This window comes from Phyllobates terribilis, unplaced genomic scaffold (genome assembly GCF_046119375.1).
Source record: "Phyllobates terribilis strain yellow unplaced genomic scaffold, ASM4611937v1 Scaffold_3__8_contigs__length_932513732, whole genome shotgun sequence".
NCBI lineage: Eukaryota > Metazoa > Chordata > Amphibia > Anura > Dendrobatidae > Phyllobates > Phyllobates terribilis.
Genome location: NW_027362763.1, coordinates 317,296,885 through 317,320,216, shown reverse-complemented (window position 1 = coordinate 317,320,216; position 23,332 = coordinate 317,296,885). Strand labels below are relative to the sequence as shown.

The 23,332-nt window shown below is 42.4% G+C and overlaps 1 protein-coding gene across 3 annotated transcripts in view; it reads right to left on the bottom strand.

The window, feature by feature from the left end:
• Nucleotides 1-23,332, bottom strand: part of XXYLT1 (xyloside xylosyltransferase 1) — a 353,271-nt gene that overhangs the window by 153,341 nt on the left and 176,598 nt on the right. The window lies entirely within an intron of this gene.

Here is a 23,332-nt window from a genome sequence, read left to right as displayed (position 1 = left end):
CACAAAATGCAAAAATAAAAATAAAAAACATGTGGTTCTCAAGACCAAAATAGGCTGCCTTTTTCATGAATTAACAAATTTATTATGAAAGAACTGTACTTGTACAACACGGTGATGAAGCCAACTCAGGAGCAGAACTGGCGCCATCAGTAGCAGGTGTCAGCCGCATATTATATTTGACAACATGCTATCCGCCAACAGATCAAGTTATGGCCATTTAACCCTACAGATGTCGTGGTCAATTGTGTCCATGGCATCTAGATAGTTGTGAGAGGGAGGGGGCTACCTCTTTCACTCAACTGGAACTCCTGTGACCCAATCTACTATATCAACCCAAGCTAAGCCAAGCATGGTGGAAACAGCAGTACGCTTTGGGCTGTTTTTCGTTCGGCTGCTGTAACTGGAGCTTTAGTAAAAGGTGGAGGAAATTATTAACAGTTCCAAATATCAATCCATTTTGCATCAAAACCTTCAGACCTCTGCTAAAAAGCTGAAGATAGAGAGAAGAAATTCACCTTTCAGCACGATAACAACCCTGAGGTCAATAAAAGAATGGCTTCATCAGAAAAAGATCAAGGTTTTGGAATGGCCCACCCTGAGCCCAGAGCTAAGTTAAATGGAAAATCTGTGCGTTCACCTGAAGAGGACAATGTACAATAGAGATGCCCTCGCAATCTGATAGATTTGGAGCACTACCGCAAGGAAGAGTGAGCAAAGATTGCCAATTGTAGGTGTGCCATACTTATAGACTCCTAGCCAAAAAGACTGATTGCGATCATAAATTCAAACGGAACTTGAGCCGAGTATTAGTTTAAGGGTGTGCATATTTATGCAGCCGTATATTTTAGTTCTTTATTTTTCCACTTGAAAAGGTTTCAGTTTTTCAATTGAATTGTACTGATTATGGGTGACATTAAAAGTGGAAAAAAGTTCTAAAATGATTCATTTTGTTATGATTTTTTTTTTTATTTACATGACAAAAACCTGGCATAGAGTGCCTTGAAAGAGTATTCATACCCCATGAACTCTTCCACGTTACACCCATGATGTTAGATGTATTTTATTTGGATTGTATGTGATATACCCACACAAAGTAGCAAGTATTTGTGAAGTGTAAAGGAAATGATACCGAGTTTTCTAAATATTTTAAAAATATAAATCTGAAAATTGTGATGTGCATTTGTATTCGGCCCCCCTGAGTCAATAGTTTGTAGGACCATCTTTTGCTGCAATTACTGCAGCAAGTCTTTGGGGTATGTCTCTACCAGCTTTGCACATCTGGAGGCTGACATTTTTGCCCATTCTTCCCTTGCAAAAAAGCTCTAGCTCAGTGAGATTGGATGGAGGCATCTGTGAACATAAATTTTCAAGTCTTGTCACAGATTCTCAATGGGATTTAGGTCTGGACTGTGACTGGGCAATTCACACACATTAATGTTTTTATGTAAACCATTCCATTGTAGCTCTGGCAGTATGTTTAGGGTCGTTGGCCTGCTAGAGGGTTAAGATACACTCCAGTCTCAAGTCTTTTGCAGCCTCTATAAGGTTTTATTCCAGGATTGCCCTGTATTTAGCTCCATTCATCTTCCCATCAACTCTGACCAGCTTCCCTGTCCCTGGTGAAGAAAAGCATCCCCACAACATAATGCTGCCATCACAATCCTTAACAGTGGGGATGGTGTTTTCAGGGTAATGCGCAGTGTTAGTTTCTACCACACATAGTGTTTTGCATTTAGCCCCAAAAGTTCTACTTTAGTCTCACCTGATCAGAGCACCTTCTTTCACATGCTAGTAGTGTACCCTACATTGCTTTTTGAAAACTGCAAATTGGACTTCTTATGTCTTGCTTTCAAAAATGGCTTTCCTCTTGCCACTTTTCCATAAAGGCCAGGTTTGTGGAGTATATGACTAATTGTTGTCCGGTGGACATATTCTCCCATCTGAGCTGTGGATCTCTGCAGCTGCTCCAGAGTGACCAGCTGTAGTTATACTGAGAATAAAGTACACACAGTTTACTAAGTATGTGAATTCTGTAGGTAATTGGTCACTCAGGATTTTATTTATTTTATACACTGCAGGGGGCACAAATGCAAATGTTTGTCACAATTTTCAGATTTATATTTAAAAAAAATTATAAAACTATGTACCATTTTCTTTACATTTCACAAATACTTGCTACTTTGTGTTGGCATATCACATAAAATCTCAAGAAAATACAGTACAGACCAAAAGTTTGGACACACCTTCTCATTTAAAGATTTTTCTGTATTTTCATAACTATGAAAATTGTACATTCACACTGAAGGCATCAAAACTATGAATTAACACATGTGTAATTATATACTTAACAAAAAAGTGTGAAACAACTGAAAATATGTCTTATATTCTAGGTTCTTCAAAGTAGCCACCTTTTGCTTTGATGACTGCTTTGCACATTCTTGGCATTCTCTTGATGACCTTCAAGAGGTAGTCACCGGAAATGGTCTTCCTACAATCTTGAAGGAGTTCCCAGAGATGCTTAGCACTTGTTGGCCCTTTGGCCTTCACTCTGCGGTCCAGCTCACCCCAAACCATCTCGATTGGGTTCAGGTCTGGTGACTGTGGAGGCCAGGTCATCTGGCGTAGCACCCCATCACTCTCCTTCTTGGTCAAATAGCCCTTACACAGCCTGGAGGTGTGTTTGGGGTCATTCTCCTGTTGAAAAATAAATGATGGTCCAACTAAACGCAAACCGGATGGAACAGCATGCCGCTGCAAGATGCTGTGGTAGCCATGCTGGTTCAGTATGCCTTCAATTTTGAATAAATCCCCAACAGTGTCACCAGCAAAGCACCCCCACACCATCACACCTCCTCCTCCATGCTTCACGGTGGGAACCAGGCATGTAGAGTCCATCCGTTCACCTTTTCTGCGTCGCACAAAGACACGGTGGTTGGAACCAAAGAACTCAAATTTGGACTCATCAGACCAAAGCACAGATTTCCACTGGTCTAATGTCCATTCCTTGTGTTATTTAGCCCAAACAAGTCTCTTCTGATTGTTGCCTGTCCTTAGCAGTGGTTTCCTAGCAGCTATTTTACCATGAAGGCCTGCTGCACAAAGTCTCCTCTTAACAGTTGTTGTAGAAATGTGTCTGCTGCTAGAACTCTGTGTGGCATTGACCTGGTCTCTAATCTGAGCTGCTGTTAACCTGCGATTTCTGAGGTTGGTGACTCGGATAAACTTATCCTCAGAAGCAGAGGTGACTCTTGGTCTTCCTTTCCTGGGGCGGTCCTCATGTGAGCCAGTTTCTTTGTAGCGCTTGATGGTTTTCGCAACTGCACTTGGGGACACTTTCAAAGTTTGCACAATTTTTCGGACTGACTGACCTTCATTTCTTAAAGTAATGATGGCCACTCGTTTTTCTTTACTTAGCTACTTTTTTCTTGCCATAATACAAATTCTAACAGTCTATTCAGTAGGACTATCAGCTGTGTATCCACCAGACTTCTGCACAACACAACTGATGGTCCCAACCCCATTTATAAGGCAAGAAATCCCACTTATTAAACCTGACAGGGCACACCTGTGAAGTGAAAACCATTTCCGGTGACTACCTCTTGAAGCTCATCAAGAGAATGCCAAGAGTGTGCAAAGCAGTCATCAAAGCAAAAGGTGGCTACTTTGAAGAACCTAGAATATAAGACATATTTTCAGTTGTTTCACACTTTTTTGTTAAGTATATAATTCCACATGTGTTAATTCATAGTTTTGATGCCTTCAGTGTGAATGTACAATTTTGAAAGTCCTGAAAATACAGAAAAATCTTAAAATGAGAAGGTGTGTCCAAACTTTTGGTCTGTACTGTACATCTAAGTTTATGGGTGTAAAGTAAAAAAATGTGGAAAAGTTCACATGGTATGAATACTTTTTCAAGGCACTGTATATTGGCAGGGGTGTGTAGACTTGTTATATCCACTGTATAAGCTGTTTGGTCTTTGAAAATGCTTTCAAGGGAGGCAAGTATCTACATTTTTTTAAGCTTAAACTATTAGAATGGTGCTCTTTATTTTAAAATAGATGTAACTGCAGATTTTGTCGGCATGAATGCAGATTCTGACCTGCCCATTGAACTCAGAGAAAATTTGCAACAAAGCAACAAAAGGAACGGACATGTTGCAAAGGTCCATTCCTGCATGAAAAATGTGATCTGCATGAGACTTGCTCAAATCTCATCCATTTACTGGTATTGTACAGTAGAACATCTGGTCAGAAAATCTGCAGCAATTCAGATATGTGTGAACGTATTCTTATATTTTATCCATGGCAACTGTTTACAGTCCTGATGTTTTACATAGGACCTTAGCACTAAAAGGGTCATATGTAAAACATCAAGACTGTAAGCAATGACGTGCTCTCATTTTATATGTGCAGTTTGTAACAGAGAAGGCCAAAAACAGACAAAGTGACTGCACGTCTACTGACGCACTAAACTCTTAAACTTAGCTTAAATGAATGAACCAGATGCTTTGTTGTATTGTTTAAAAAATATCAATCCACAAGAGAAGGAACCTTCTACCGTTTTACAAGAGGAGGCATTTGGTGCTTGTATGTGTGTCCAGATGCAACATTTCACGCAAACAAAAAAAAAAAAAACAGATCAAAAAGAAAAAATTGATGAAAAACAAATGGGATAACTTGAAATCTTGGAAAACCCCTTTAAGCCTTTCTGGTAGAACCACTTTAATAAAAATAAGTGCGGTGCTTACACACAGCACGCTTAGGGAGTATGAGAAGGAATATTATATTCGCGCAGAATATCATTTTTCTAGGAGGAAGCTTGAAGGAAGACTGGATTAGTAAATAAGGATTGCTACTTAATTGACTTCTCTTAATGTTCTTTGGGTGGAAGTCTACTAAATCCGCCTATATGAGAAACTCTAATCTAAATGTTTTAGATTTAATCAGCTTTAATCACTGAAGCTACTGAAGAGAACAGACTAACTTTCTGTGATGTGCTGAACCCATTTAATCCTACTCCAGGAGACAGCAATGTGATTACCGAAATCTCTATGTAGGCCACTTGTTCCTAAATGGCTCATAATTGTACTTAATATATATATTTTTATTGGAGCACAGATAATGCCGATGTGAATTAGCAAAACCGCTTCCCTGAATAGGTTCTTATCTAGACAAGCAATTAGCTCATAGATGATATTGCCCACTAGCCAACATCTCTGGATTTTGATCACTGCGGCATCAAGTGTATTTTTCGGTTATCATTGAAAGCACTAATTCTTTGTACAACATTAACATTCTACAACGTATCTCAGAAAAAGAAAGAGATAATTCATCTTCCGTCTTGTACTTGTCAGAAGTTTATTTTTTGGTAAGGCTAAAGGCCCCCATACAAATTAGACTAAAGTGTCACGCAAGGTGTGGGAAAGACACTCTAATGGTATATGGCCTCAACACTGTCTGCCATTATCAGCTATAACCACTCCACTGTCTGCCATTATCAGATATAACCGCAAATACAATTGAGTGCGGGGAGGGAGAGACGGCTGGGGCACAGGCTGAGAGAGGGGAGTGCCTGTGCCCTGGCCACCTGTCACTTAGGGTGTGGGAAAGACTTAGTGCAACACAGAGGGAAGAGGGAAAGGGAGCCCAGACACTAGGGAAAGGGGAGAGTGGAGACCTCCTAGTCTGGTCTAGTGTCATCCTGTCTCAACTACCGTCCCTATATTGGCTCTTCACCAATCGCCGCACGTGTGCCTCGCCCTGTCTTTCCCTGGCGTATGGCTAAGGCTAGGGAAGGAAGCAGATGAGCACTAGTCCATCTCCACTAAACTCTATAGACAACAAGGGTGGACAAACAGTGGGAAATTGCTTAGCTTTAGACGACTCCAAACAAATGCGCGCATGGCCTCAAGCTCCAGAGAGGACGAAGTACTGCTCTTGCTAAAGCCTCACAAGTAGTAATGAATATAGCCGGCACCTCCCTTTCAGACACACCAGGTATTTATACACCCAGGCCAGGGAGCTAATTAGCCAGATTGGAGGTAGCCGCTGGGTCCTAGAAACAGCCAGCCTCTAAGAAGATGTCTGTAATGCCAAATGTAGAGATCTCCTGCAACCAACTGCAGGGCAACTGTCTGTCACCTCTGACACACCTGTGACATAAAGTCAGCCAAACTCGCCTTCATCAGAGGAATCTGCTGTCAGTGTAGGGAATTCCTAACTTTTCCCCAATAGATTATGTTGGGGAAGAGAAAAGGATATGGCCTGCTGAATTTCAGTGGCAAATCTTTTTGTTCTCCGTGGCAGCAGCTGCCATTTAGAGCACATAGGTGTGCTTGGCCGAGCTGAACATTCCAGTGTGTTGGTGGATGTTGGGAGAGACAGCAATGCACTGTATGATTTTTTTGGGGGATAAAAGCTACTTAATGTGTATGGGGGCTTAAAAAAGAAACACTTCCATTAAAATTTTATGGGCTAAACCTCTGTGAATGTATATGTAGTGTAGGTGTATATTCACCGATCGCCGTCTCCTCTGGTGTCCAGCACCGCTCCAGTCCTCTACTAAGTCTAAAAGGTCCTTCTCTAAAGTTCAGACTCTCCAAAAAACACTGCACTGTGTGTGAGCTGGAAGACGCTTTTAGGCCACATCCACAAGTTCAGTATTTTGTCAGTATGTAAATCAGTATTTGTAAGTCAAAATCAGGAGTGGAACAAGTGGAAGAGAAAAAGTATAACAGAAACACGTCACCACTTCTGCATTTTTGACCCACTCTTGATTTTGGCTTACAAATACAGAGTAATAAAACTGACCAAATACTACCGTATGAATATTGCCTTACAATATAAGCCTACCCCACATAGGCTTACATGAGAATAATGACTTCTGGCTCAAGAGTCCAGAGTGAGCTGGTAAGACTAGTCGTCACATAACTCAGAAGAAGCGGTGCTAGAAACTGGGGAAGACAACGATCAACGAGTAGATTACCGTACTTACACTACACTAGGTATACATTCACACAGGTTTAGCCCATAAAATTTTTAATGGGCATGCTTCTTTAAGAGTATTATTATTATTTATTTTTAGAGCACCATTGATTCCATGGTGCTGTACATGAGAAGGGGTTACATACAAAGTACAAACATAAAGAAACTAACAATGACAGACTGGTTCAGAAAGGAGAGGGCCCTGCCTTTGCGGGCTTACAGTCTACAGTAGGTTGGGGGGTTGCAGTAGCTCCGGTGGTGGTAAGGCGACAGCTGGGTCAGTGCAGACCGTAAGTTTTCTTGAAAAGATGGGTTTTCAAGTTCGGTCTGAAAGTTCCGAATGTGGTGGATAATTGGATGTGTTGGGGCACAGAATTCCAGTGATTGGCTGCAGAGGTTTACACAACTTTCCTCTTTGAAAACATACTGCTTTCGGACAATGAAGAGGAAAAGCTGTTGGCCGACAGGTACATGAGAACTTTCAGCCCCTTCACGGACTAGATATTATACCACTCACAGGAAGTTATAATATGAATTAAGCAGCAGTTTCAGTGTTTCTAGTGAGAAAAGACTGAAAATTTGGAAAATGTGTTCACTGTTACACAAAAAAATACACGCAATATATCACTTCAGTATGACTCAGTGGGTATATCGGGTGAATAAGTGGAGTGTGTATAACCAACCTTAAAGGTCCCAATGCACATTAGATGGATGGCTCCCGTTTTCTCTTCCGACTTCCATACACAGTGAGCGTTGCTCGTGTGTTCTTTGCGAGAGCCACTGGCAGAGTCATCTAACTGCAGCTTAACGCCAAGAGGAAAAAAAGGATCAACCGCTGAAACTCAGCAGGCCGGATCCTTCTTTGCCCCTGACATCATCTGTCGGGTTCACAGACTAGTCACGTGTATGGGGTCCTTAAGTTTATGATCATTTAAAAGTAATTATGTGACACAAGTACAGTACTATCGTATGTTTCAATTTGGAGATAAGATGACAGCGGTGTCCATCAAATGGAAAACTGAACAGGAAAGTCATTATTGGCAGGGAATTAACTCCCCCTGAAATAACAACTTTATCTCAGATTAAACCTCTAGTCTGGATGAGCTCTCAAAATTTTTACATTCATGAAACTTTGCAGTAGCTTTTTTTTAATATTATCTACACATTAAGACAAATTTGTAAAAATGATGCCCCAATCGTAGGGCAGTGAGAATCTGATATATCCCTTAAAACATGAAATCTCTAAACAACAAAAAAAAACGTAAATGACACAAGCAAAAACATGATGATGTTGCTTTTCCACGACCGTAACATAACAGGAAGCGATGCGGAGACTCTGGGACAAGTGTTCTCATGGCAAAGAAATCTTATCCTACACAATTCTCCGATAACTTAGACATGTAGTCAGCTTGATAAAACAAACTTAAAACTAGACACTCTTAAAGGAAACCCGTGACCCCCACAAATGCTATTTACCTACAGATATAAATGTTATTTAGCTGCAAATTACCACTAGATCATACCTGGTTGCCTTAGTGGAAGCATGGCTTCAGGGAGAAAATGTAGTTATTTTCTCACTGCAGCAGCTCACTTCCAGCCATCGTGGCGGTGCAGGGAGCTGTAAAAATCACCACTCACTATCCACTGAGTGCGTGGTAAATATTCCTAGGCATTTTAATCAATGCCTGGGAATGACTATGGCCATGCTCACTGTATAGCTAGAGGTGACTGGATCTCCTCCTTGCAGCCACTGCTCCAGTAAAGAAACCAGGAATGATTTAAATGCTACTTAGGCTAAGTGCCCACGATGCAGAAATGCTGATGATTTTTTCCACATCTCCCTGGCAGGAAAAACGCATGCGGATTTTACATGCGTTTTTCCTGCCAGGTAGAAGCGTTTGTCACGCGTTTTTGCATGCATTGCTGCATGCGGGTTATCAAGCGCTTTTCCAAGCGATTTTAGCATCACTTGGAAAAGTGCAACCGACATGGATTTATATAGTGTGACCAAGTTAAAAGTTAAAAAAGAATAAAAATGGTAAAAAATAATAATAAAAAAATTATACTCAGGCCCGCGGTCTTCTCTCCGGTGTGTCCGGTCTCTTGTATGGCTCGCGGTGGTGTAAAAGGACCTTCCATGACGTCATTTAGTTATGTGACAGGTCACGCAACCGCCGACGTCAGCGGTCGCGTGACCTGTCACATGACTAAATGACGTCATGAAAGGTCCTTTCACACCATCGCGAGCCACCGGGGAGCCAGGACGCAGCGTACAGGAGACTGGGGGCCATCAGAAGGTGAGTATAATCTATATTTTTTTATTTTAAATTCTTTTTTTAACAGGTACTATGGTACCCGGGTCTGGAGGAGAGTCTTCTCTTCTCCAGACCCGGGTACCATTCGCACATTGAATCGCTTAATATCTGCATGTGCACATGTAGTCATGTGGATATTAAGCGATTCAATGCAAGTCAATGGCAGCAAAAATGCCGCGTGTCCGCAAAAATAATGGACATGCTGCGGATTTTTCCGCAATGATGATCTGCAGCGGAAATTTCCGCAGCATGTGCACAGCACATGCGGATTATCATTGGGGACCATGGGGCACGAATTACCAAGCATTTTTTAAGCGTTTTCACTGCGGAAATTCCCGGCAAAAAGGCTTGAAAAACGCATAGTGGACGTGCAGCCTTACAGGTAAATTATCTTTGTAACTACAGATAGAGTTTTTCTGGAGGTGAGAGGTTCCCTACAAATTTATCAAAGCGGTTAGATAAAGCTGGAGTACCTTTAGACTGTCTGGTCCAAGTTTGCACCACCTATTAGTTGACTTATTTTGTGCCTAAGTAAGTCAGCTGAAAGGTGCAAAATGTAAAGAAACCACTTGTAAAGAAAGGTGTAAAATGTAAAGAAACAAGTGCTAAACTGTTCAGCAGCTGAAGTCCTTTATATAACTTTGAATCCTTTGTTTTCTCGCCTTGGTAAAAACACAATTAAATGCAAATGTCTTTTACTTCAGCTATAAAAATAAACACATAATGCAGACATATAAAGAGCGGGGAGGCTGGATCATGTTACCACAATGACTGGGTTTAATGAATCCCCCACAAGGCCCTACATTGTGCATTCTGATGATCACAGTTCATTATCTAGAGCAGCACGTCTCAGAATTAAAGCCTCACAGCGAAGTTCAAATAAGTAAAGTTTGATTGTTTAGACTCTTAAGTACCTCTGTTCTCTTGTGAGCCGTGAAGAGATGTGAAATCATAGTGCTGCACTACAGACAGGACCGCAATGCAGATCCCGCTCAGTGCTTTTATTATGCTTCAGCTTTCCACATCTGTATTTCACAATAAGGATAATTTCAATTCATGCATCGTACTGGCTCATGTATAATCAGCTGCCCACATACAGCTATTAGGATGTTGCAAAAGACTTTGCAACCATCATTGTTTTAGACTAACAGAGGACTGAACTGCAGTTTGAACAATTCCTCCTAATTTAGAGGGAATTTATACCTATAGTTTTTTTCTATTTAAAACTAGAGACTTCTACATTTTTTCTGGTCTTTTATTTTAGGATGCTGTACTGCAGTTAATAGTATTCAGAGATATATTTTACAACAGCCACATGGAACATAGGAACCTGAAGACTAGAGATAACTCTCCTATAGAAGTCTATCAGTATCAGTAGAAAGGGAGGAGGTGAGTGGTCACCATCAACTTTTATGAAAGGTGTGCTCTATATGTAGGTGCTACCTTTCATTGTAATCCTGCCTGTGATTACTACAAAAAATAATCTCTTAAAACAAAAAAAAAATAAAAGCAAAAAGTGCTAGCCCCCATATATAAATGCAGGACTGTGCACAATTTTAGGCAGGTGTGGACAAAATGCGTTAAAAAAGTAAAAGTATTATTAGTTTATTTGTATCAATTAACAAAATGTAAAGTGAGTGAATGAAAAAGAAATCTAAATCCAAGTCAATATTTGGTGTGACCATCCTTTGCAATCAAAACAGTATCAATTCTTGTATGTATGAGAACTTGCACACAGTTTTTTAAAGGAACGCTGCAGGGAGGTTGTTTCAAACATCTTGGAGAACCAACCACATCTGTGGAAGCTTGTGCAAATCCTTTTGTCCCTTCATGTAATCCCAGACAGACTCAATGATGGTGAGATAAGGGCTCTGTGGACGCCATGTCATCACTTCCATGTTCTACTTTACACCTAATTTAGTTCATAATTACATTGGTTGTATGTTTTAGGTCTTTGTCCTGTTGTAGAATAAATTCTAAGCCAATCGATGCCTCCCTGATGGTATTATATGATGGAAAAGTATCTGACCGCATTTCTCAGCCTTGAGGACACCATTAATCTTGACTAAATCCCCACCTTCATTTGTTAAAACGGAGCACCTTATTTACAAGGAACCTACACCGTGCTTCACTGTTGCTCACAGACACACATTGTACCACTCTTCAGACATTCAGCAAATGAACTGCCTGCTGTTACAGTCAAATATTTCATATTTTGACTCATCAGTCTAGAGCACCCCAGTTCATATGTTTTCATATATAATTGAGTCACTTGGCCTTGTTTCTATGAAAAAGATATTTTTTTGTCCGCAAATCTACCAAAAAGGCCACTTCTTGCCAGACATCTTCAAGCAGTAGATAGGAGTAGCCAAGTCCAACTGGTTGTTGCCAGTTCTGAGCTGATGGCACAGCTTTATAGGTTTCAATTTCGATGGGAAGTAAGTATGAGGTGTCTCTCATCTGCTGCACTAATTTTGTTTGGCTAACCCCTCCATATTCTGTCCTCAACGTAGCCCATTTCTTGGTGTCCTCAATGCTAAAAAATAGAGGCAGATACTTCATGATGCCTCCATCATGTAAATGTAATCATGGAAGCATCCGACTGGCTGCAACGCTTTTCAGGAGCAGGAAAATGATCTCAAATATACAGCCAATGTCATGAAGCACTATCTTCAGAGTAAAGAAGAACAAGTCTTCTTTAGAAGTATATAGTCTCCACAGAGCCCTGATCTCAATATCAGGAAGACTGTCTTGGATTACATGAAAAAACAGAAGGATTTGCGTAAGCCTACATCCACAGATCTGTGGGTAGTTGACCTATAGGTTTGGAACAGTCTCCCTGCCGCGTTCTTCAAGAAACTGTGTGTAAGTGTACCTAGAAGAATTGATGCTTTGATGCTGTATTCAAAGCAAAGGGTGGTCACATAAAATATTGATTTGATTTACATTTCTCCTTTGTTCATTCACTACATGAAAAGAAACTGTAAACGTTTCTAATTTTGAAAGCACTATATAGATTTTACACACACACATACACACATGTATGCATATATGTATGTATATATATATATATATATATATATATATGTATATATATATATATATATATATATATATATAGTACAGACCAAAAGTTTGGACACACCTTCTCATTTAAAGATTTTTCTGTATTTTCATGACTTTGAAAATTGTACTTTCACACTGAAGGCATCAAAACTATGAATTAACACATGTGGAATTATATACTGAACAAAAAAGTGTGAAACAACTGAAAATATGTCTTATATTCTAGGTTCTTCAAAGTAGCCACCTTTTGCTTTGATGACTGCTTTGCACACTCTTAGCATTCTCTTGATGAGCTTCAAGAGGTAGTCACCGGAAATGGTTTTCACTTCACAGGTGTGCCCTGTCAGGTTTAATAAGTGGGATTTCTTGCCTTATAGATGGGATTGGGACCATCAGTTGTGTTGTGCAGAAGTCTGGTGGATACACAGCTGATAGTCCTACTGAATAGACTGTTAGAATTTGTATTATGGCAAGAAAAAATCAGCTAAGTAAAGAAAAACGAGTGGCCATCATTACTTTAAGAAATGAAGGTCAGTCAGTGCGAAAAATTGGGAAATCTTTGAAAGTGTCCCCAAGTGCAGTTGCAAAAACCATCAAGTGCTACAAAGAAACTGGCTCACATGAGGACCGCCCCAGGAAAGGAAGACCAAGAGTCACCTCTGTTTCTGAGGATAAGTTTATCCGAGTCACCAGCCTCAGAAATCGCAGGTTAACAGCAGCTCAGATTAGAGACGAGGTCAATGCCACACAGAGTTCTAGCAGCAGACACATCTCTTCAACAACTGTTAAGAGGAGACTTTGTGCAGCAGGCCTTCATGGTAAAATAGCTGCTAGGAAACCACTGCTAAGGACAGGCCACAAGCAGAAGAGACTTGTTTGGGCTAAAGAACACAAGGAATGGACATTAGACCAGTGGACATCTGTGCTTTGGTCTGATGAGTCCAAATTTGAGGTCTTTGGTTCCAACCACCGTGTCTTTGTGCGACGCGGAAAAGGTGAACGGATGGACTCTACATGCCTGGTTCCCACCGTGAAGCATGGAGGAGGAGGTGTGATGGTGCTTTGCTGGTGACACTGTTGGGGATTTATTCAAAATTGAAGGCATACTGAACCAGCATGGCTTCCACAGCATCTTGCAGCGGCATGCTATTCCATCCGGTTTGCGTTTAGTTGGACCATCATTTATTTTTCAACAGGACAATGACCCCAAACACACCTCCAGGCTGTGTAAGGGCTATTTGACCAAGCAGGAGAGTGATGGGGTGCTACGCCAGATGACCTGGCCTCCACAGTCACCAGACCTGAACCCAATCGAGATGGTTTGGGGGTGAGCTGGACTGCAGAGTGAAGGCAAAAGGGCCAACAAGTGCTAACCATCTCTGGGAACTCCTTCAAGATTGTTGGAAAACCATTTCCGGTGACTACCTCTTGAAGCTCATCAAGAGAATGTCAAGAGAGTGCAAAGCAGTCATCAAAGCAAAAGGTGGCTACTTTGAAGAACCTAGAATATAAGACATATTTTCAGTTGTTTCACACTTTTTTGTTAAGTATATAATTTGTTAGAACCTTGCTCTTAGGTTTTTTCCTTTGCTGGTCACACGACCTTGTTGGCCTATTTAATCCTGCTCCGCCCTTCTGGCTTTGCTGGACTTCATTGTATAACTACTTTCTAGCTAGCCTGTGCTCTGTATCTAACTCTGTTAGTTTGCTTGGTCTACGGACCTCTGTGTTCTTTATATTTTGTTTGTTCGTCTGTCTGCTACTATTTCTGTTAGGAGGTGTCCCATTTTCCTCCCAGTCCTTAGTACTTATAGGGATTCCTTCCCCACATCTATAGGTCTCCGTACAGACTAGCTTAGGACTTTAGCAGGTCTGATCGCAGGATCAGGTCCCCTGTTACATCGTAGGGATTAAGCTGAGTTCTATCGTAGGGAAAGATCTCCTCTCTTTCCTTAGCTCTGGTAGCAGAACATAACAGTAAGTCCAGCCTGCAAATTCTCTAAGGAAAGATTTTTCTGTTCCATCATGGTGTCGGTTCAGGATTTGGCTCATCGCCTGCAGGGACTCTCTCTGGAGGTGGCCGAGCTCCGTCAGCACGTGAGTAACTGTCCTGGAGCACATTTCTTGGAGCCTAAGGTATGTTTGCCGGATTTATTTTTTGGTGAACACCGAGAATTTTTTTCATTTAAAAATGCTTGCTTATTGTATTTTCGTTTGAGACCCAAGTCCTCTGGGGATGAATCCCAGCGCATAGGGTTCATAATGTCACTTTTGCGCAAAGAGCCTCAGGAGTGGGCCTTTTCTTTAACCTAGTGATACATGCTTCAGATCAGTGGGTAGTTTTTTTTCTGCTTTGGGGCTATTATATGATGATCCTGACCGTGTCTCATCAGCTGAGACTGAGTTAAGACGTTTGAGACAGGGATCAGGTAATGTGGAAAAATATTGTACTCATTTCCGTCGTTGGTCTACTCAAACAGGGTGGAACGATTCTGCTCTGAAAAGTCTATTTCTTGCTGGGCTCAATGAAAGGGTTAAAGACCTGCTAATTGCTTATCCTACACCTGAAGATTTGCAACAGGCTATGCAATTAGCTATACGGGTGGATAGGAGACTGCGTGCAAGGGTTAATGAGAGCAAATCCTCTGCTATGTCAGTTTCTGGTTATGAGAATGTGTGTACTAACAGTGGTGAACCGATGGAGATTGGATCGGTGGCACCTCGCTCTCAAGAAAAAGACCGTAGATTTTCTGAAGGCTTGTGTTTCTATTGCGGAAAATCTGGTCATTTGATTAAAGGCTGTGAGCTTCGTATGAAGAAAGAAAAAAAAAATGGTCAGTCATGCCCGTATTGCCTGTTTAAATTCCAAGGGTATATTTTTAGCTGCTTCCACGATTGCTCAGGAAAAATTAATGGAATTTCGGGTGTTTGTTGATTGTGGGTCTACTCTGAATGTAATTGATGGGGGATTCTTGGAAAGACTCAATTTAAAACCCGAACCTTTATCATCCCCCATTGCTGTGGTTTCTGTGGATGGTTCCCCTTTGAAGAATATTACTCTCAAGGTCTGTGAATTTCCTCTCACTATTAATGGTGTTCACCATGAGAAATTGGATTTGGTAGTTTTGAATAACTTGCCTTCTCCAGTAATACTGGGATTGCCCTGGTTAAAATTTCACAATCCTGTACTGGATTGGTCTACCAGTGAAATTAAATCCTGGAGCCATAAATGTTATGACAAGTGTTGTAACGGGCGTATTGCAGCTTTGGATAGGGGAGAATTGCCTGTTCCTATTCAGGATTTTTGGAGAGTTTTTTCTGAGAAAGAATCGCAGGTTTTGCCTCCTCATAGAGACTATGATTGTTCTATTGAATTTGTTCCTGGAGCGACTCTTCCTATAAGTCGTTTATTTAACCTTACTATTCCTGAGAGGAAGGCTTTGGAGGAATACATACAGACAAGTTTGGCCGCCGGTCACATTAGGCCCTCTAAGTCTCCTGTGACGGTTGGATTTTTTTTTGTAAAAAAAAAGGACGGCGGTTTACGTCCTTGTCTGGATTTTCGTGAGATTAACAAAATTACTGTACGCAATCCTTACCCACTGCCATTGATTCCTGATCTGTTTAACCAGTTAATGGGGGCCAAGTGGTTCTCTAAAATTGACCTTAATGGGGCATACAATCTGTTGCGCATGAAGGAGGGTGACGAATGGAAGACTGCTTTTAACACTCCTGTGGGTCATTTTGAGAATCTGGTTATGCCTTTTGGTCTTACTAATGCTCCTGCATTTTTTCAGAATCTTATTAATGACATCCTTAGACCTTTGATCGGCAAAAATGTGGTTGTGTATTTGGATGACATTTTGATTTATTCGCCGGATCTGGAGTCTCATTGGCGGAGCGTACGAGAGGTATTACAGTTATTAATGGACAATTCGCTTTTTGCTAAGCTGGAGAAATGTGAGTTCGCTGTACAGAGAATTAGTTTTTTGGGTTACATTATCTCCAGCGAAGGTTTTGAGATGGACCCGGTTAAAGTTCAAGCTGTACAGGAATGGCCTAGGCCTATTGGTTTGAAATCGATACAGAGGTTTTTAGGTTTCGCCAATTATTACAGAAAATTCATAAAAAATTTTTCTAGTATTGTCAAACCTCTGACCAATCTCACCAGGAAAGATGCTGATGCGGTTCAGTGGTCTTCTGAGGCCATTGAAGCTTTTGTGTATCTCAAGGAGAGGTTCACCTCTGCTCCCATCCTTATGCAGCCTGATGTGACTAAGCCGTTTTTGGTTGAGGTTGATGCTTCCTCTGTGGGGGTTGGCGCAGTATTGTCTCAGGATAACGGGGATGGATTACATCCCTGTGCCTTTTTTTCAAAAAAATTTTCGGAGACTGAACTGAATTACGATATTGGTAATCGGGAATTATTGGCTATTAAACTCGCATTTGAACACTGGCGCCACTTCTTGGAAGGTGCGGAATTTCCCGTTCAGGTTCTTATGGATCATAAAAATCTGATATATCTTGATGCTGCCAAGCGCCTGAATGCCCGTCAGGCTAGGTGGGCACTGTTTTTCTCGCGGTTTAATTTCTCCGTTACTTACATCCCTGGTACTAAGAATGTTAAGGCGGATGCCTTGTCTCGCAGTTTTTCTCCCATAGTCGGTGCTGAGAAAGAGGAGAACATTTTACAAGAAGGTGTTGTGATAGCTGCTTTGGACTCCGTTTTGGAAGATGAGATTCTTAAAGCACAGGAGAATGCCCCATCTAACACTCCTCATGGGAGGTTGTTTGTGCCTGGGACCTTTAGGAGAGATTTGTTTGTTGAGTGTCACGAATCTCGGTTGGCAGGTCATCCCGGAATCTCTGAGACCAAGAGACTGGTGGGTCGCAGTTTTTGGTGGCCTGGATGGCAGAAGGAAGTCATTAAGTGGGTGCGTCAATGTACTATATGTGCTAGATCTAAGTCCTCACATACTCCTGCTGCAGGGTTGCCTTGTCCTTTGGAGGTTCCCAGTGCTCCTTGGACACATTTGGCTATGGACTTTATACAGTGCCTACAAGTAGTATTCAACCCCCTGCAGATTTAGCTGGTTTGATAAGATGCAAATAAGTTAGAGCCTTCAAACTGCAAACGAGAGTAGGTTTTATGAACAGAAGCATAAATCTTACAAACCAAAAAGTTATGTTGCTCAGTTGAATTTTATTAAATTTTAAACATAAAAGTGTGGGTCAATTATTATACAACCCCTATGTTTAATATTTTGTGTAATAACCCTTGTTTGCAATTACAGCTAATAATCGTCTTTTATAAGACCTGATCAGGCCGGCACAGGTCTGTGGAGTTATCTTGGCCCACTCCTCCATGCAGATCTTCTCCAAGTTATCTAGGTTCTTTGGGTGTCTCATGTGGACTTTATTCTTGAGCTCCTTCCACAAGTTTTCAATTGGGTTAAGGTCAGGAGACTGACTAGGCCACTCCAACACCTTGACTTTTTCCCTCTTGAACCAGGCCTTGGTTTTCTTGGCTGTGTGCTTTGGGTCGTTGTCTTGTTGGAAGATGAAATTACGACCCATCTTGAGATCCTTGATGGAGGAGCGGAGGTTCTTGGCCAAAATCTCCAGGTAGGCCGTGCTATCCATCTTCCCATGGATGCGGACCAGATGGCCAGGCCCCTTGGCTGAGAAACAGCCCCACAGCATGATGCTGCCACCACCATTCTTGCCTGTAGGGATGGTATTCTTGGGGTCGTATTCAGTGCCATCCAGTCTCCAAACGTCACGTGTGTGGTTGGCACCAAAGATCTCGATCTTGGTCTCATCAGACCATAGAACCTTGAACCAGTCTGTCTCAGAGTCCTCCAAGTGATCATGAGCAAACTGTAGACGAGCCTTGACATGACGCTTTGAAAGTAAAGGTACCTTACGGGCTCGTCTGGAACGGAGACCATTGCGGTGGAGTACGTTACTTATGGTATTGACTGAAACCAATGTCCCCACTGCCATGAGATCTTCCCGGAGCTCCTTCCTTGTTGTCCTTGGGTTAGCCTTGACTCTTCGGACAAGCCTGGCCTCGGCACGGGAGGACACTTTCAAAGGCTGTCCAGGCCGTGGAAGGCTAACAGTAGTTCCATAAGCCTTCCACTTACGGATGATGCTCCCAACAGTGGAGACAGGTAGGCCCAACTCCTTGGAAAGGGTTTTGTACCCCTTGCCAGCCTTGTGACCCTCCACAATCTTGTCTCTGAAGGCCTTGGAATGCTCCTTTGTCTTTCCCTTTTGACCATGTCTGAGTGCTGTTCACAAGTTTGGGGAGGGTCTTAAATAGTCAGAAAAGGCTGGCAAAAGAGATCTTTAATCCACACATGTGAAGCTCATTATTCTTGGTGCCTGAACTACTTCTTAATACTTTAGGGGGACCAAACAGAATTCTTGTGGTTTGAGGGGTTGAATAATAAATGACACTCTGAATTAACTTTTAACGTTTTAAAAAACAAAACAAAACAAAAAAAAAAACAATATTTGCTGCAGTGCATTTCCCACTTCCAGGCTGATCTACAGTACAAATGTCACAATGCCAAGTTAATTCCGCATGTGTCAACCAGCTAAATCTGCAGGGGGTTGAATACTACTTGTAGGCACTGTAACTGACCTTCCCCCCTCTGAGGGTTTTACTGTCATCTGGGTGGTCGTGGACCGTTTTAGCAAGATGTGTCACTTGGTTCCCTTCATCAAACTGCCCTGCGCTAAAACTCTCGCTAAGGCCTTTGTCAAGGAAATTGTCAGACTTCATGGCGTTCCTACTGACATTGTTTCTGATAGGGGTCCTCAGTTCGTGGCTCGTTTTTGGCGTGTCTTTTGTGACAGGTTGGGAGTTCATTTGTCGTTCTCGTCCGGATATCATCCTGAATCTAATGGCCAGACAGAAAGGAAAAACCAGGATGTTGAGCAGTTCTTGCGTTGTTTTGTGGCAGACAATCAAGAGGGGTGGTCTGAGTTTCTGCCACTTGCTGAATTTGCTCTGAACAATCATACATCTTCTTCTGCTGGTTGTTCGCCTTTTTTTTGTTGTTCTGGGAGACATCCATCGTTTGGGTCGTTCTCCAAGTTGGGATCTGCCGTGCCTGAGGAGGAGAATTTTTCCGGTGATTTGGAAAGAGTTTGGACAGATGTGCGTGGTAATCTTCAGGAGGCCAACAGAAAATCTAAAGACTACTTTGATAGGAAACGACAGGAGGTTTTGTTCGCTGTTGGTGACATGGTTTGGTTGTCCTCTAGGAATCTGCGGTTGAGGATTCCTTCTAAGAAATTGGGTCCCAAGTTTGTAGGGCCCTTTAAGGTGCTTCAGGTTGTCAACCAATCTGCTGTTAGGTTGGAGGTTCCTACCTCCTGGAGAATTAATCCGGTATTTCATGTCTCTCTGTTGAAAAAAGCTGTTGTATCGGATTGTGACGCCTCTGCCTCTGTTCCTCCGGTGGTGGAGGACGGGGAATATGAAATTTCTCGCATCCTTAACTCTAGACGGTATAGAGGTAGTTTGCAGTATTTTGTGGCCTGGAAAGGTTTCGGACCCGAGGATAACTCTTGGGTGAGGTCGGATGATGTTTCCGCGTGCAGACTTATCAGAGCGTTTCACAGGAGATTTCCTGATAAGCCTGGTCCTAGGGGATCCGGAGGATCCTCTTAGAAGGGGGGGTACTGTTAGAACCTTGCTCTTAGGTTTTTTACTTTGCTGGTCACACGACCTTGTTGGCCTATTTAATCCTGCTCCGCCCTTCTGGCTTTGCTGGACTTCATTGTATAACTACTTTCTAGCTAGCCTGTGCTCTGTATCTAACTCTGTTAGTTTGCTTGGTCTACGGACCTCTGTGTTCTTTATATTTTGTTTGTTCGTCTGTCTGCTACTATTTCTGTTAGGAGGTGTCCCATTTTCCTCCCAGTCCTTAGTACTTGTAGGGATTCCTTCCCCACATCTATAGGTCTCCGTACAGACTAGCTTAGGACTTTAGCAGGTCTGATCGCAGGATCAGGTCCCCTGTTACATCGTAGGGATTAAGCTGAGTTCTATCGTAGGGACAGATCTCCTCTCTTTCCTTAGCTCTGGTAGCAGAACATTACATAATTCCACATGTGTTAATTCATAGTTTTGATGCCTTCAGTGTGAATGTAAAATTTTCAAAGTCATGAAAATACAGAAAAATCATTAAATGATAAGGTGTGTCCAAACTTTTGGTCTGTACTGTATGTATGTATGTATGTATGTATGTATGTATGTATGTATATATATATATATATATATATATATATATATACACACACACACCGTATTTACTCGCGTATAAGTCGACTTTTTCAGCACATTTTTTATGCTGAAAAAGCCCCCCTCGGCTTATACTGAAGTATATACTTATAGTACATTCCGGCTGTGGAGGGTGTTGGGGGGGTTGTGACGGCGAAATGCACAGGCACTACCTGGCTGCTGCAGCTACCATGTGTGCACGCTGCTAAATAAATTGAATATTCACTCTGCTCCACGCCGTGAGCTGCGGGGATATTCACTCCTTTCCACGCCGGGACTATGGGCGTGGAGAGAAGTGAATATTCATTATCCTTAATAGTGCACAGTCAATCGCAGCCGCCAGCTCCGGCAGCGGCTCGGCGATCCTGTGTGTCCGTTATTAGAGAGTATGAATATTCGCTCTTCCCCACTCCCATGGGCGTGGAGAAGAGTGAATATTCCTTCTCTTTAGTAGCGGGAACACAGGATCGCTGAGCCGCAGCAGGAAGTGTGCACTATTAAAGAAAATAAATATTCACTCCTCTCCACGCCCATAGTCCCGGCGTGGAGAGGAGTGAATATCCCCACAGTTCACCTAAGCGTCTGAGTGCGCATAGCAGTGAAGTCATGAACTGCTCAGATACTGACATCAGCTGCTGGCAGAGCAGGACGCAGAGTTGGAGCAGGGAGAAGGAAGGTGAGTAGAAGTATTTATTTTTTTCATGTGTGCAGTGATGGGGGGCATGAATACCAGGATAGGGGGGCCATGCATACCAGGATTGGGATGAGGGGGCCAAGCATACCAGGATAGGGGGACATGCATACCAGGATTGGGGATGAGTGGGCCATGCATACCAGGATAGGGGAGCACTGCATACCAGGATTGAGGATGAGGGGGCCATGCATATCAGGTTTGGGATGAAGGGGCCATGCATACCAGGATTGGGAATGAAGGGGCCATGCATACCAGGATTGGGGATGAGGAGGCCATGCATAGCAGGATTGGGGATGAGGGGGCCATGCATAGCAGGATTGACGATGAGGGGGCCATGCATAGGAGGATTGGGGAGGAGGGGGCGATGCATACCAGGACTGGGGATGAGGGGGCGATGCATACCAGGATTGGGGATGATGGGGCCATGGATACCAGGATTGGGGATGATGGGGCCATGCATACCAGGATGGGGAAATTTACCAGTAGCTGCTGCATTTCCCTCCCTAGGCTTATACTCAAGTCCATAAGTTTTCCCAGTTTTTTGTGGTAAAATTAGGTGCCTCGGCATACATTCGGGTAGTCTTATACTCGAGTATATACGAGATATATATATATTGCAAGGTGGCTAATGGTCGCGTAGTCGATGGGAGGTATGTGTCACAGAGATGGCTGGTCTCTGTGATGTAACCCAGAGTGTTTCTCTAGTGCATGTAGCACTAAGAGGATAGATTGGTGCACCTGGGACCGGGTTACGGGTAGTTTAGAGAGATGGGTGGGTCTAGCTACCCACATACCTCACCTCTGGGTGTGGTTAATAGCCTATATAATGGAGGATGCTGTTTGCCACATGGTCTGTGTTTGGAGGGAGAAGGCCTCCTATGTGTTGTCTACAGACTGAGCTGTGTGCTGGATGCTTACCAGCCTGTGTGACCACAGGTCCGGTTTACCAGAGACTTTGCTTAAAGGACTGTTTTCTTCTGCTTTTGCCTGGACTAAAGGCTGTTTGTTTGCATTTTGCTTTTGACGGTTTATGAAACGAATAAACCGTTATGGACATTTAAAGGAACATACCTCCTGTTTGCCTCTCATCGCACCTGAGTGAGTACAATCCCTACAATACAGGTGCATCTCACTAAATTAGAATATCATCAAAAAGTTAATTTGTTTCAGTTCTTCAATACAACGAGTGAAACTCATATATTATATAGACTCATTACAAAAAGAGTGATGTATTTCAAGTGTTTATTTCTGTTAATGTTGATGATTATGGCTTACAGCCCCTAAAAACACAAAAGTCATTATTTCAGTAAATTAGAATACTTTATAACAGCTTGAAAAATTATTTTAAAATCCGAAATGTTGGCCTCCTGAAATGTATGTTCAGTAATGGTCGGGGCCCCTTTTGCATCAATTACTGCATCAATGCGGCGTGGCATGGCGACAATCAGCTTGTGACACTGCTGAGGTGTTATGGAAGCCCAGGTTGCTTTGATAGCAGCCTTCAGCTCATCTGCTTTGTTGGGTCTGGTATCTCTCATCTTCCTCTTGACAATACCCCATAGATTCTCTATGGAGTTAAGGTCAGGCGAGTTTGCTGGCCAATCAAGCACAGTGATACTGTTGTTTTTAAACCAGGTATTGGTACCTTTGGCAGTGTGGTCAGGTGCCAAGTCCTGCTGGAGAATGAAATTTCCATCTCCAAAGAGCTTCTCAGCAGAGGGAAGCATGAAGTGCTCTAAAATTTCCTGGTAGACGGCTGCGCTGACTTTGGTCTTGATAAAACACAGTGGACCTACACCAGCAGATGACATGGCTCCCCAAACCATCACTGATTGTGGAAACTTCACACTAGACCTCAAGCAGCTTGGATTGTGTGCCTCTCCACTCTTCCTCCAGACTCTGGGACCTTGATTTCCAAAGGAAAACTGGAACTCTGGGACCTTGTGGAGTGTGTCAATGAATGCCTTCTGGCCA